A 14,343-nucleotide genomic window follows, 5' to 3' on the forward strand; every position below is an offset into this window, starting at 1 on the left:
TGAAAAAAAAAATCAGTTCTTTTGGACGCACTTGAGCCCAAACTGGATAAGAGCCCAACACGTACGAGCCCCTCCCCACCCACACGTGCGACGCCCCGACCTCTCCCCCTTGCGTTTGCACGTGCGAATAGCCGTTTCTGGGTGGGCCCCCGCCATCTACTGCTTTCAACTCCCCGTATGCTTCTCAAAGACTGGGCCTAATTATCCCCTGCTGCCGAGTCCACGGAGGGCCGGTGGCGTATCGCGAAGCGAGAAGCCCGGCCGAGGAGGAAGTCAAACGGAGGGAGTGAGGGGATCGGTTGACTCTGACTCGTGGCGGTCATTCCCGCCGGCTTGCTTATCCGTACGGCCCTATACGGGGCGCTTTTGACTTGCTGAGGGAGTAGCCGGTCACCTCTGGGAAGAAGATGGGCCTCATCTTCTACTTGGGGGTCGGTACGGACGGTGACTTGGCATTCTATTATTGCCAAGAAGTGGTGTCGAAGGTAGATTTACTTTGGCTTAAATTATTTTTTACTATCAGTTCGAGTGATTGTTTCTCCGATCCATTCCTTCACATTCATGTCTAATAAGCTGCATACTTTATATATATATACACACACGCGCGCGTGCGCATGTGAGTTAATATGATGAAAAATCTCAAATTAGTATATTTATAAAAAAATTATCAGAAATTAATTTTTTACCATAAAAAATACTAAACTTGTACACTTGCGATAAATTTACTCTTCGTTAAATTTTACTGTCAAATTGCTGAGTCGAATGACTTGTGGCAGTCAATAGGTGTACTAGTTTGGGGTTTATACCTTTTGTTTGTCACAAGTCTACAAATTTGGGGGTTTTCATGGTATTAACCAAATTTAATGGAAACTAATGTAGGGTAAATTTTTCATAAATGTAACAGTTTGGAGTTTTTGATTGCCAAAAAGTTAATTTTGAGTAAATTTGTCGTAAGTGTCCCGATTTGGAGTTTTTCATAATATTAATCCTAACTCGTCGATATTTTGTAAAAGTTGATAGAAAAATGGTAATCTGTTTTGTTTTTGTTGATGTTGACGGCAAATAATTCAAGAGTTTCACTTGAAGCGTTTCTTTTAATTAGTGATTTTCTGATTTTATCCTCAAGAGAACAAGTTACCTGCTGCAAGCTACTCTTGTTGATGGCGGTGGTCGATAATTTTATTTTTGGAGATTGGTTTTCCGCGGACATAGAAGCCAAATTAACGAACTTAGCAAGCATCTGTTATTTGATCGACGATAATCAACTCAATAGAACGCATGCTTCTGTACGTGTAAATCGAGACCTAAGCAGCAGGGGAAAAGGAAGAAATGGTGCCGATGATTCTCTCGGTGATGTGGTCAGGTAGCGACGTCGGGTATGCTGAGATTAATATGCAAAATCAGCACGCGAAGCCGATGCAACGGACCGAACACGAGCCTATAACGATGATTCAAGAGTGGGCTGCAAAAGCGAGTGCATAGGTTGCGAAATGTGTTTGGAATTGCATGAAATCTATTTCTACTGCATCTCTATATCGTGTAATTCGCCCACAGTCTAGCTATCCTTCGTTGCCCTCTTGATTAGCAACTCTGCAGTTGCTAGTTTCGTACAGCTTCAAATAGCCCGATTATCTTTGTGATGGTTCAATGGTGGCGCACCTCGGTGCTCATAGAATTCAAGTGCATTGTGACTGTCCACTTACACTTCCAAACGTTTGACTCATAAGCTCACGTTGTATATTTCTTCATGTGTACTTTCCGCTCGAGAAACTGTCAATGGTTTATGCGGAAAAATTATCAAAAAAAATCTTAAACCTATTGCAATTATGCTAGTTCAATCCTAAATTTTTATTTTTTGGCCAATTGAGTTCTGAACTTTTTGCATTTGTACCAATTCAGTTCTTTTGGCCGACCGGCTCTGATGTTGATAATTTTTAACAATTTTTTTTCTTTTTCTTTTTCCTTTTATTATTTCTCTTTCTTTTTGTGTTTTATTTCCACTGGCCGGCGAGATGTGGCTGGTGAGGGTTGCCGGGGCTCGCCGACCACTAGGTGAGGGCCACGACGTGGCCAACGACGCCACGTCAATGCCGGCCTACTAAAAGAATTGAATTGACACAAATACAAAAGGCTTATCATTACATTGGCATGATTGCAATAAGTTTATAATTCTTTTGGAAATTTCCCCAAGTTTATTCCCACAAATAGTAAATTATCTACTCTTGAACTCTTTGGACTAGCTTCGATCTACGATCAGCGGAGACCTAACACGGTTCCTTGAACACACTTTTAAATTTTTCGGAGCGTATTGGAATTGTTGTATGTTGATGTGAGGGGAATGACCTTTCTTCTGAATATTTCATTTGTGGAGCAAAATGCATATGCACGCTATACCATCTTATTGTTAGGATTTGATTCACAATCACAACGAAATATAATGTAAAAGCGAGAAAAAAATCGAGACATAAAGTTTATCTTGGTTCACTCTTAAATTAGGGCTACATTAAATAGATGATTTAACTATAATTAGCATATCGTACCTCTTTGTTACATCACTCAATTATAAACGAAAGAGATAATACACAATAGTAGCTATTCATGTGTCTAAGCCTAAACTACCCATAAAAGGAAAATGATACAAACGATCTTTGACCTTTGGCCCCGCGTGCAATGTCATCTCTGGATATTTAAGTTGTTCAATGTGATTCTGAACTTTTAATACATGTTTAATATTGTCTGTGAACTTTTAATTTATTCAACGTAGTCCCTCGGCTTTTGGTACATGTTTAATCTAGTTCTTAAACTATATGAAAATCCATTAATTCATGTTCGGGGGCATATTGAACATTTCAAATACAATCTAGGAACAACATTGAACTTCTATCAAAGTTGATGGATCACATTGAACAAAATTAAAAGTTCAAAGATAACATTGAACATGTACCAAAAGTTTAGAAATCGCATTGTCGATTTTTTTTCTCTTTTCAATGTCTCGTACCGATTGATCTATGTCCATAAACTTTATAACTTTCGTAAGATACGTCAAAAGCGTTTTGTTTTGGACATATCGATTTGTTCGCTATTTCTTTCACAAAACTGGTTTAGTAACTGGTGCTTTTTTTTATTTTCTGCATTTGTTTTGGCTGCTTTAGGAACATTTCATCGCCAGGAATGTGAGCATATCCTTGATAATGACAAATTTATGACCCTTCACTCCTAATTCCTAGGGGTGAGCATGGTTCTAGGGTAAAACCGAGAACTTGGAACCGGAACCCGTAGGATCTGCTCTGGTTCCGGGTTTCAAAGTATGCGGGGTAGGTTCCGGGTTCCAAAAATTAAAGAATCTGTTCTAACGGGTAGGTTCCAAGTTCCACTACCTATAACCTGGAACCCGAAACCTGGACCCTAGATTCTGAAATAAATTTTTATATTTTTCTTGGTATATATTTTTGCACAATCATACAACGTTATATGGCATCCGATGATGAGTGTATAATTTGGAGTCAAACAATTTTTTATATTTCAGGTTCCAAAAAATGATAAATGTATTCCAATAGATTGGTTTCGGGTTCTAAATGTAATCTGTACATAGCCTAAAATCACTCACATCTACTTTCTCTTAGATGTTGTAGTGTTCACTTTCATTTTGCTTAACTAAAAATGAAAAATAAAATAAAATAAAATAAATTGATAGGTTCTCGGGTACCCTGGAACCGACCTTAGAACCTGTGACGGGATAGGTTCCGGGTTCCAAGGTGTGACTGGTAGGTTCCAGGTCCCAAAAAATGAGGAACCTATTTGGACGGGTAGGTTCCAGGTTCCAAGGTGTGACGGGTAGGTTCCAGGTCCCAAAAAATGAGGAACCTATTTGGACGGGTAGGTTCCGGGTTCCGGGTGGGACTTGTAAGGAACCTAAAACCGCTCACCCCTACTAATTCCAGATCAAGCAACACCCACATTTGGAGGCATCTCAAATTCTCCTTCATCCTGACAACGCCCCCCCCCAAAAAAAAATCTCCTTCATCATCTTCCTCTAGTTGCTTTGATTTCTCTTTTGGTCAACAGTCAAAGATTTATACTTCTTTTAAGGGGTTATTATTCGTGCTTGGTTTTAATGGTTTGTTGTTCTCTCTTTCCTACCATTTCTTTCCATGTTCATTCATATTTATGCAATTGAATCATAGGTAATTTCATTTTTTTTTTTGCCTCTCAAATTAAGTCGTGTTCATTTTACTAGAAAACGACAAGTTCATCAAAGGAAGAGGCACATTTGAGCCCCGAAGATGCAGAATATTTTTGTAATTCGAGCATCGAATAAATCGAAATACACAATCGTCCCGGAAACAATGAAAGGGATGAACAGATAGTCATGCTTAACAAGTTCCGAGAAAAAAGGGCAAAAAGTATGATAGAACTCGAATGAAATGTAAGTGTGACAGTCATAAGGAAGAGTGGAAAAAATCGGAAGCAATTGCTTCACAAGGAAACAGGAGATGGGAATCAAAGAAGAAGGCCATTGATTCGGGTGATGAATGGTGGAAGCACTTTACGTTATATTTGTGTTGGTAATTATTTTTTCATAGATGCTAGATATTCAAAGCCATAGTTTGTTTGGGGCCATACAAAGGAGTTAAATATCATTTGATAGAGTTTCGCCGAAGTCTACATCTACAGGTTATGAATAAGTGTTCAACCCTACTTATTCCTCGTTACGATCACAAATTGAACGAGTCTTTGACGTATTAAAAAAGAAGCGGAAGTCAAGAACATGTCAAGTTATCGGCATGAAAAGCAAATGAAAATAATGATAGCAGTAATGACTTTGCATAATTATATAGGCAGAAACACCATAAACAATACTTATTTTGCGAAAGCATATGAATACACGGTTTACCCTGATGATTTAAATTAGGGGCTATTGCTTTAAATGATAGTGCATTTCTTATGTTACTTTGTCGAAGAGTCATGAGTTTAGGAAACATCCAAGAATGCTTGTAATTTTTTAGGATGACTATATTTCATATAATGAAATCACTACCTTCTTCATTGAGAAAAGTGCCCACTAACTATTTTTCCATTTGATTTGGTTGTAGCCAAAAGAGAAAATGTGTGTTTTTTTTTATATATAATTTATAAATTTGTCAATACATTGTTTTTACATCGTTCTCAATATTCAAATTGTAAAAGTTGCGGGTCATTGTATTTTTCAATTCTAAACAAATTTCAAATAATAAAAACATTAATTGGTCACAACAAATGACTTTTCAAAATAGGTCAATGCACTTTTCAATTACAATTTACTAAACAATATTTACTTTCCATTGAAATTATTAAGCTGAAATTCTTTGCATTTACTCGGGGTTTTCCGGTGCAATTCTCCGAAAATGCAGCCTAAAAAGCAACGACCATGAAAATAACAAAAGAGAATAGAATAGGGACCCATATTCTACTTCTTTGTGATCCAATAAAAGGAGAAAGATCATATTAGAGGATCGAAACGTGAGAGGTTGGTCCATCCACATTACTATTAATCAAATCAATCTAATATACTTTTACGCTGGTACCCACATTTATATATAAAAAAAATTGTTCGCATTTCCATCAAAATATTGTCTTTATCATGTAACTTTTCATAAACTACTCTTAAGTTACAAAATTACAAATTATCCGTATTGTTAACAAAAGAATTGTCCACATCATATGACTCTTCATAAACTACTCTTAAGTTATAAAATCACAAATCGTCCGTATTGTTAACGAAAAATTTGTCCATATATCATATGACTCTTCATAAACTCCCCTTTACAAAATCACATTTTATTCTTAATTATTCAATTTTACTACAATTCAACTTATTAGAACAATTTCGCGGGAACTACCAAAGACGTGCTTAGCCCCGCGTGGTGGAGGTGGAGGACCTTCCGACACGTCAAACAATTGGAGAAAGACAAAATTATGCAAGTTGTCCGAGACTTTTCAGAACTGAGGGGGCGAGCTCGAATATTGCATCCTGCATGTCCGTCGGCCTGGCCGTCAGCTCGACCCACCTGGTAATTTCTCTGTCCCGTGAGCTGAAAAGATGCTTCCTTGGAAGTTTTAGCTTCGTCTCTCTGTTTCTGCTGTGGGGTCTCCTATGCTGGATCAGTCGAAATTGCGAGGGTTCACAGTAAAAATTTACACTATTGACTAGACGAAGCCGTCAAGGCTTTGGAGACACGTGGGAGTTATGGAGACTGCTGTAAAATTGACTCTACTGCTGCTTACTTGGGCTGCGTTTGATCATCTTTCTGAATACGTCTTTCTTGCTTACTTAGCAAAAAGGAAGTAATGAGATGATAGAACTTTGGAGGTTGATCTATCTGCAGTTTCTCATGGCAGATGTCTGCTGGTACCAGTGATAATCCTGAATTGGCGAAGAACTTTGTTCGAGTCTCTTGCGCATAAAAGCGATCGCGGGTTTTTCTGATTATATGCGCAAACTATTAGACCTCATTAAAAGATGGGAAGTCATGCGATTTCGAATGCGAGGATAACAAATGGGGTCTTTTCGGCACGCTTCCAAAATGATTCACGAGAGATAAATATGCTTTGCTGTATGTCTAGACTGACCACCTATTGCTCTCTTTAAGAAAATGAGAACAGCAGTTTCATTGTGATTTGCATTGCTAGTGGTCTTTCTAGTTAGTACTTTTTTCCTTCTGCAGTGATCATTTAGCAGAATTCGTTCTTTGTTTGCAGTTGGTGAAATCTCCTCCAGAATTTACAAGGCAGATGGACGGGATTCTGGATTCATACATTCAGCTGTGTAACCAAGCAAAGGTTCGTGTCTTGCACTTTATCTTTTCATCGACATATTTGTTAGAACAGATTAATCTTTCGCGACATTTTAAAAAAGATGTGGCTTTTAGGATGCAATTATGTGTAGGGATCTCTTCTCGATTGCAATAAATTTGAAAAGGAGGGATACGTGCATCACAAATCCAAAAAATTGTCGTAAAAATGCATTTGAAAATTCTCAAATAGTGCAATCAAATCCTAAAATTTGTCAAATTAGCGCAATCAAGTCTGTCTGTTAAATCCGTCCAACTTAGTTAAGCACGTCAATCGCACCAATGTGACAAGTTTTAGGTTTTTATTGCACTATTTGAAAGTTTTAAGGCTTAATTGCACTTTTTTGATAAGTTTTTCAACTCCCGGTCCACTTATCCCTAGAAAAAGAATAGCAAACTCTCATTTTATTGAGTTTCGAACTGATTGTCTCGACTTATCGGCGGACTCCATTACAATTGGTTCCTTTTGGATTAAATGGTTCAGAAAATTCAAGCTAGTGAAGTAGAGGGATTTCTGTCAGCACTTTCCGTAGATAAGAACATTCTGATAATGAGAAGGTTCCAGTCATCTCTAATTGGAAATTGTCGACAATTTATACGTTGACAAATCCTAATGAGAATCCACCATTGGGAAGTTTCTGAAAGCAAATCCTTTGCCTATCATATTTTCCTTCCATTGTCATTACGTATTATGCCAACATGAAAGGAATCTTGAGAATGGAATGCAATCAAACCATCGGAAGCACGATTTTTGTTTATTAGTCCTGATTCTTGTTACTTGTGCTTCCCAAATGCTGCTTCCTTTGCCAAGTTTCCACGACGGAATATATATACTGAGATGCAGGATGTAGGACAAGGGATTGTGGAACTTGAAGAGCAGCATTGCATCAGGAAGCTCGTAATGGAAGCAGCAGCAAATAGTCACTACATTGAGTAATAACTTAAGGTTTATCTTTATTAGCAATAGCGGACCGTTTAATGCTCATTGACAAAATGCTGCATAGGTTCTCACGTTCTGTTAAATGAGTCGGTGAATGAGCAGAAACCAGTGCATTGAAAATTTTCGCCCCCCCTAGATTCACAATGGCTAATATGTCTAACCAAATGGCCAGAAAGAGATCTACTTACGAGTTCTTTTATCCATTGAGTAGATAGTTTGGCTACTCGTTTGTCTATTGATCCTTTTTCTTGCTACTGCTTATGGTAAAATACTGCCCATTTTAGATAATGGCTACTTAGCTCAAGCTCTTGTGTTACTAGATGTAATCATGGAGTCGACTGCAAAATGCTTTACTGAGACGAATGCTGTATTGTCACTCCTTTATTGAAATAAATATTGAACCCGTAGGGCCGTGGCGCAGCTTAAATCTACAAAAGCAATGCTTGTGAACCAGCATGTGTTAGCGGTCCGCCCTAGGAACTAATCAACGTTGATGCTCTAACATTAGTTGTGGATTAGGTTGTGTCGAAAAACGACATTCACTATACTTAGGTAGTCATAATATGTTGCTAGAGACCGCTTATGACTTGTGGGCCAAAAGGGTTTTGGGCACACTGCTAATGTCTAGTGAACCTACAGAGTCGCACACAATAGCGAAGCGAGTTTATATTTTCTACGTGCCTTAATCTACTTAAGAAGTAGATTTTAATTTATTCTTTTATTCTAAATATCTAGGCGATCGTGCGTGTTATGAGATAACGATGAAACGCACGATTGGAGATAGACGGTTTGGCGGGCCCGAGCCGCCCAGCCCCACTTCTTTTATTACGCATAAATATTGACACATATATAAAGACGTGGAAAAACCCTAGAGAGGTGGATGAGAATAAAAACGCAGAGAGCCATTCTCTGTTGTGAGATCTTTGAGAGAGTCTCGGAGATTAAAAAGGCAATCAAAGAGGAGAAGTTCCAAGATACGTAAGCTAGCACTTGGATCGTTGGAGACTTCAATTCGCGTGTGTGGATCCTGGTAGAGGCGCAACACTTGGGGCGCTAATCCGCACGCAACAATTCGTCAATTTAACTTTGATCCGCAAAAGGTACGCCTTGAACTTCGATTGATTTCAATATACGCATGGATCCTATCTAGGGTTTCGGTTTAGACTTATATTCCGCTGCGTTTTGACAATCCCGAAACCCTATCAGCATGCTCATCCATCCTGTGAAATTTGGTCTATCTGCAGAGGCAATCTAGTTTACTTGAGGTATGCATAACTATGCTGAACTTTCACCGGCAGATATTTATCCTGGTAGGCAATCTGGCGTACTTGAGGTATGCATGACTTAGCGTGGAGTTGAGCAGTCAAGCTGTTCACATTTTCCTTCAATGCGTTTGATTGTGGTGCATCGTTATTAATTTCATGGCGTAATGTCCAACATGTATCGAAAATTGGGTTTTCGAGCCCCATTTCCCGTCCAATTGGCTTGTGGCGATGAATTGAGGGCTTAGAATTCATTTGTGTATCTTGGAAGTACTAAGATCGATCTCACATTACTTCATTGAGTTTTAAATTTTTTCCAGAAGAAACTTGTGAGTCGACTTGGTATATGAATTTAGCACCTGGCTCTAAGTAGGGCCTCCCCATGTAGGATTATATCAGAGATAGCTGCTTAAGTTTATTCTACAATTTCGGACCGACTTAAATTGAATATGTTATGAAGCTAATGCGAATCGCTAAACCTGAATGTCAGGGAAAGGAGGTCAAGCACCTCTTATCCTTATATTGCGACATCGCCACAACCAGTGAGCTCCGATGTTCAATCTGACTCTAGCGAAGTTGCAGACAATCTAGCCTCGGCTCCATTTGAAGGTCATGAAAGGAGCACTCGTAGCTCAGAAACAAATCTGGTGCTTGCTGTTCATCAGCCTCCATCTAGTGCAGCGGTAAGGGAAAAAGAAAAAGAAAAACCTCTCTACTCTTTTATTCGGCTATTCCTCTATTCAAGTCAGTTGGCTGGTTTCGTAGGCAGGCGTAACCCGAATATATTTATTTCCCAGCAGGAATGAAGTAACAGTGAGGAACTCTGCGAACAACTTGACAGAGCAATGTCACAGGTCACAATGGCAAAAACGGAGGCACTTGAAGAGTTGATTCGCCATCATACAGCTGAAAAAGCTGCAATTGAGGCTAACCGCAAAGTAAACTCCTTGATATGAATTCTTAGGATGATGCCTATGTTTAGATATGTTAACACAACTAGGCACCGTGATTTCTTATTTTTGGATATCAACAACGGAGGTGTCACTTAGTTTCTTGGATTTTTCCAGTGTCACTGCCTATTTACAGGTTGGTGCACTTGAGAAATTACATGCCGAGGAATTAAGTCAGAGGGTTAATCTTGAGGAGATGCTGGGAAAAGAAAGGGAGAGACGCAAAATGATCGAGAACGAGAAAATGACTTATGAATGCTGTTCGAAAATGCACTTAAGCTGATTAGGAGCTCTCTGCAGACCAAGCAAGCGAACCCTCAAGTTCGAACTGGCAGGATCAGGAATTCGATACCGAGTTTGCTTTCTCAGAAATTCAGGAAGCTACGGAGAATTTCCATCCTTCCTCAAAATTAGAGGAACCGGATTATGGAAGCACTTACAAAGGTTTTCTTCGCCATGCCTGAGTGGCCCTAAACATGATGCACTCCGATGCTCACAGGGCCCATCACAGTACCATTAGGAGGCAAGGTAGTCACAGTTTAATTGTACATCCTCAAAAATTGCTTCCCCGCCAATTTGACCGAGATTATCTCCGGATGATGGCGCCAAAAAGTTGTCTAAGAAATCGTTGAAGGCCACCTCGTAGTAAGGACTGCGCGCATGAATGCCCATGTGATTGCTTGAAACTTTTCAAAACATGCAACCTGAATTGTAAATTTGCTAGGACATCAGCTTTTTGTTGTTCTGTTCAACCAGAAGTTGAAGAGATTAAGGATCAGGCGAATATGACTACATTTCCTAAAGTAGGCACTCTGTGTTATTCTGGGCCGCGGTTTCAGGTTCAAATTACGAGCATGTTGAGGCATCCGAATTTGGTCAACCTCATCGGGGTTTGCCCGGAAGCTTGGGCTCTCGTCTACGAGTATCTCCCAAATGGTAACCTCGAAGACCAGCTAAGATGCAGAGATAAGGATACAGATATGTAGAGATACATGTGCTGCACTTATTTTTTCGCACTCCTTTGAACCTCGTGGTATATCTCACGGTGATCTGACACCCCCGGAACATTCTTCTCGACGCCAACTTCGTGGCTAAACTGAGCGGCTTTGGATCGCACGACACGCCTTTTAGTTCCCGTACAACAGGAGACTTTTCTGCTGAGTCAGATGTTTTTTCATTCGGGGTTGTACTATTGCGGTTACTTACTGGTCGAGCGGCATTGAATTTAGACGAGACTGGGCCATGAGCTCTAGGACTGCACTGAGATGCCAGGATTGTGCAAAATGCTTTGGAGGATGACGCGTTAGATGCCGCAATGGATCAAACAGCAGGGCAATGGCCACTTGAGCAGGCCACAGAGCTGGCACTCCTAGCTTTGAGTTGCTGTGACTCTGAGGTAGATGTTAGCAACCGACCGGATCTTCGGTCAGAGGTGTGGCCACTGCTTGAACAGATGCGAACACTATGCGAACAAGCATCATCATCTGATCGTTCTTCTCCTGGAGAGCCAACTCGGCAATCAGCGTCATCTGATCATTCTCCTGGCGAAGAGCGTACCCAGCCTCCTTCGCATTTCCTTTGTCTGATAAGCCTTGTAAGTTGCTACTTCTTCCATTCTGACGTAGACATCAACGCAGCTGGAAAATACGTGCTCGCCTTAATCATCTTACAGGAGAAAATGCGACGGAACTTGTCATGACAGTTCAGTTTGTGATACATCAGTAACAGAAGCTTGTCCTGGCACCTTGTGATCCAATTCATATACAGTGGCAACACGTTCAGCGCGAATTCACCGTTTCGAATTCTTAAAAATTGCTTTTTGATTCGACAATGCCCCTTTTGCAGGAAATTATGGATGACCCTCTTGTGGCCGCGGAAGGCCATACGTACGAAGCGGAGGCGATGACGGAGTGCCTGAACGGCCACGACACTTCGCCCATGACGAACCTTCAGCTCGAACACTTAAAATCTCGGGCCGAACAGGATTGTCCGGTCAGCTATTCAAGAATGGCTTCAGAGCAACGGAAGCTAATGTGGTCCGTGTCAGTCAAGCAGCAAAAATCTCTGTGCAGTTGTGCTGCTCCGGTGGGCTTTTCTTGTGCATGTACGCATTCCAGCAGCAGGAGTGATATGCGTAAGAAGAGGATCCGCGCGTGGGGTAAAGCTCGAGGTTACGGTTGTAATTTCCCGTGACCGAGCATGTTTTGTTTTACACTTGGGCAAAAAGCAAAACGTAATTTTTCATTTCTGACGTCATAATTCAAAATGTCTTCTGCATTTCGACAAAGCCATCGAACTCCACAAAAAAAAAACCTGGCTATCGTACACGTGTCACGCAACCGCACGTGACCCGACAAATTGACTGGTTCCTTGATTTTCCACGTGGTGGCAGCATGAGGCCTGACGCTTGTCGACGGCTTGCCACGTGGCATTCGAGCTGTCGTCGATGGCATTATTTTGTGATTAAATAATTCTGACGTATAAAAAGAAAATCAGCTCCTTTTGGACGCACTTGAGCCCAAATTGGATGCGAGCCCAACGTACCTAACCAAAAAAAAACAAAAAAGAAAAGGGTAATTATCTCGTCCTGCGAGTGCGAACTCTTTCATCAACAAAAGTAGGCCCACACGTACGAGCCCCTCCCCCCTCCCACACGTGCGACGCACCTCCGCCCCACGCACGTTGCATGTGTGAATCAGCGGACCCGAGCTTCCGCGTGGGCCCCCCGCCATCTCAGCTTCCCAATTCCTTATGCTTCTCAAAGACTGGCCTGATTTTCACCTGCTGCCGAGTCCACGCCGCGCCGTTGACGTGTCGCGACTCGAGAAGTCCGGCCCAGGAGGAAGTCAAACGGAACGGGGAGGGGGACCGATTGACTGGCGGTTGACAGTTGTCGCGAGCGGGCTCACGCTGCGTGGTGGATCTGAGAAGCACTGGATCTTCGCTGGGAGACATTATTTATTCCCGCCGGGATTATCTGTACGGCCTATACGGGCACTTTTGACCTGCTGAGGGCGTGGCCGGTCACCTCTGGGAAGAAGATGAGGCCCACCCTCACGCGCTGTTGGGGGTCGGTGCGGTCGGTGACTTGGTATTCCATTTTTGGTGAGGAGTGGAGTCCAAGTGAGTTTTTTTTTTTTTTCCGATCTTATCATATTCTACTATACAATTCACATTACGTACGCTATGTGCTGTATGCAGATTGCGAAACCTTACGCGTCCCCACCCAATGAGATTTACTTTGCTTTAATTAGTTGTTATTATCAATTCGAGTAATTGTTTCTCCGATCCATTCTTTTACATTCATGTCTAATAAGGTGCATCTTCCGAATTTATTGTATATATACACACACGACCAACTGTTGATAATTCATAAAAATTGATAGAAATTTAATAATTTTTACAATTAGATCGCTTTGTTCTTGTCGACGGCAAATAATTCAAGATTTTTCGCTCGAAGCGATATCTCTTAATTATTGACTATCGAATTTTATCCGTATGTGAATACGTTGCCTCCTACAAGCTGCTCTCGTTGATGGCGGTGGTCAATAATTTTGTTTTTTCGAGATCGACTTCCCGTCGATGTAAAAGACAAATTAACAAACTTAACACACGGCTATTATCGGATCGGCGATAATAGGCTTAACAGTAACGCATGCTTCGTACGTGTAAATCGAGACTTAAGTAGCATGGAAGAGACAAATAAAAGGTGCGAATGATTCGCTCGACGATGTTTTCTTTTGTTTGCATAGCACCATTGGGTAATCCGAGATTTATATGCAAAATCAGCACACAAATCGGTGTAACGTCGCACATGAGCCTTTCAATAATTATTCAATGAACCACATTTAATGTACAATACGAATTTGTCGCACCATTTTATAAACACTTTGTAATATCGGTATACTATACGACACATTATTATTTTCCTTTATTCTAGTGTCATTATTGATCATAGTGTTACGAATTCATCTGTTGGTCGATATGATTCACCTAATTAACTTACCTAAAAATGATTATTGTTCCTCCCACCAAGTCCGACGAGGCAAGAAAGTGCACCTTTTGGCTTATCCAATGGACTTTTGAAAATTGCAATTCGTCTAATGTATTCTGCTAAATAATAAGATATTAATTAAAGTTCCCCGTCCATTCATGATAATTATGGGTACACATGGTAGTACTTTTAGTCTAAAAATTAACTTCCGATCGGAAGTTAATTTTTCTACTTCTACTTTTAAATGGAAGTTGATTTTTCTATTTCTAAAGAGAAGTACAATTTTCACTTCTTCCAGTAACTTTAAAATTACTTTTGGAGTAAAAAATGCTCTAAAAATAGAAAAATAAAGTTACGTAATTAAATA

Source organism: Rhodamnia argentea, chromosome 9 (genome assembly GCF_020921035.1).
Source record: "Rhodamnia argentea isolate NSW1041297 chromosome 9, ASM2092103v1, whole genome shotgun sequence".
NCBI lineage: Eukaryota > Viridiplantae > Streptophyta > Magnoliopsida > Myrtales > Myrtaceae > Rhodamnia > Rhodamnia argentea.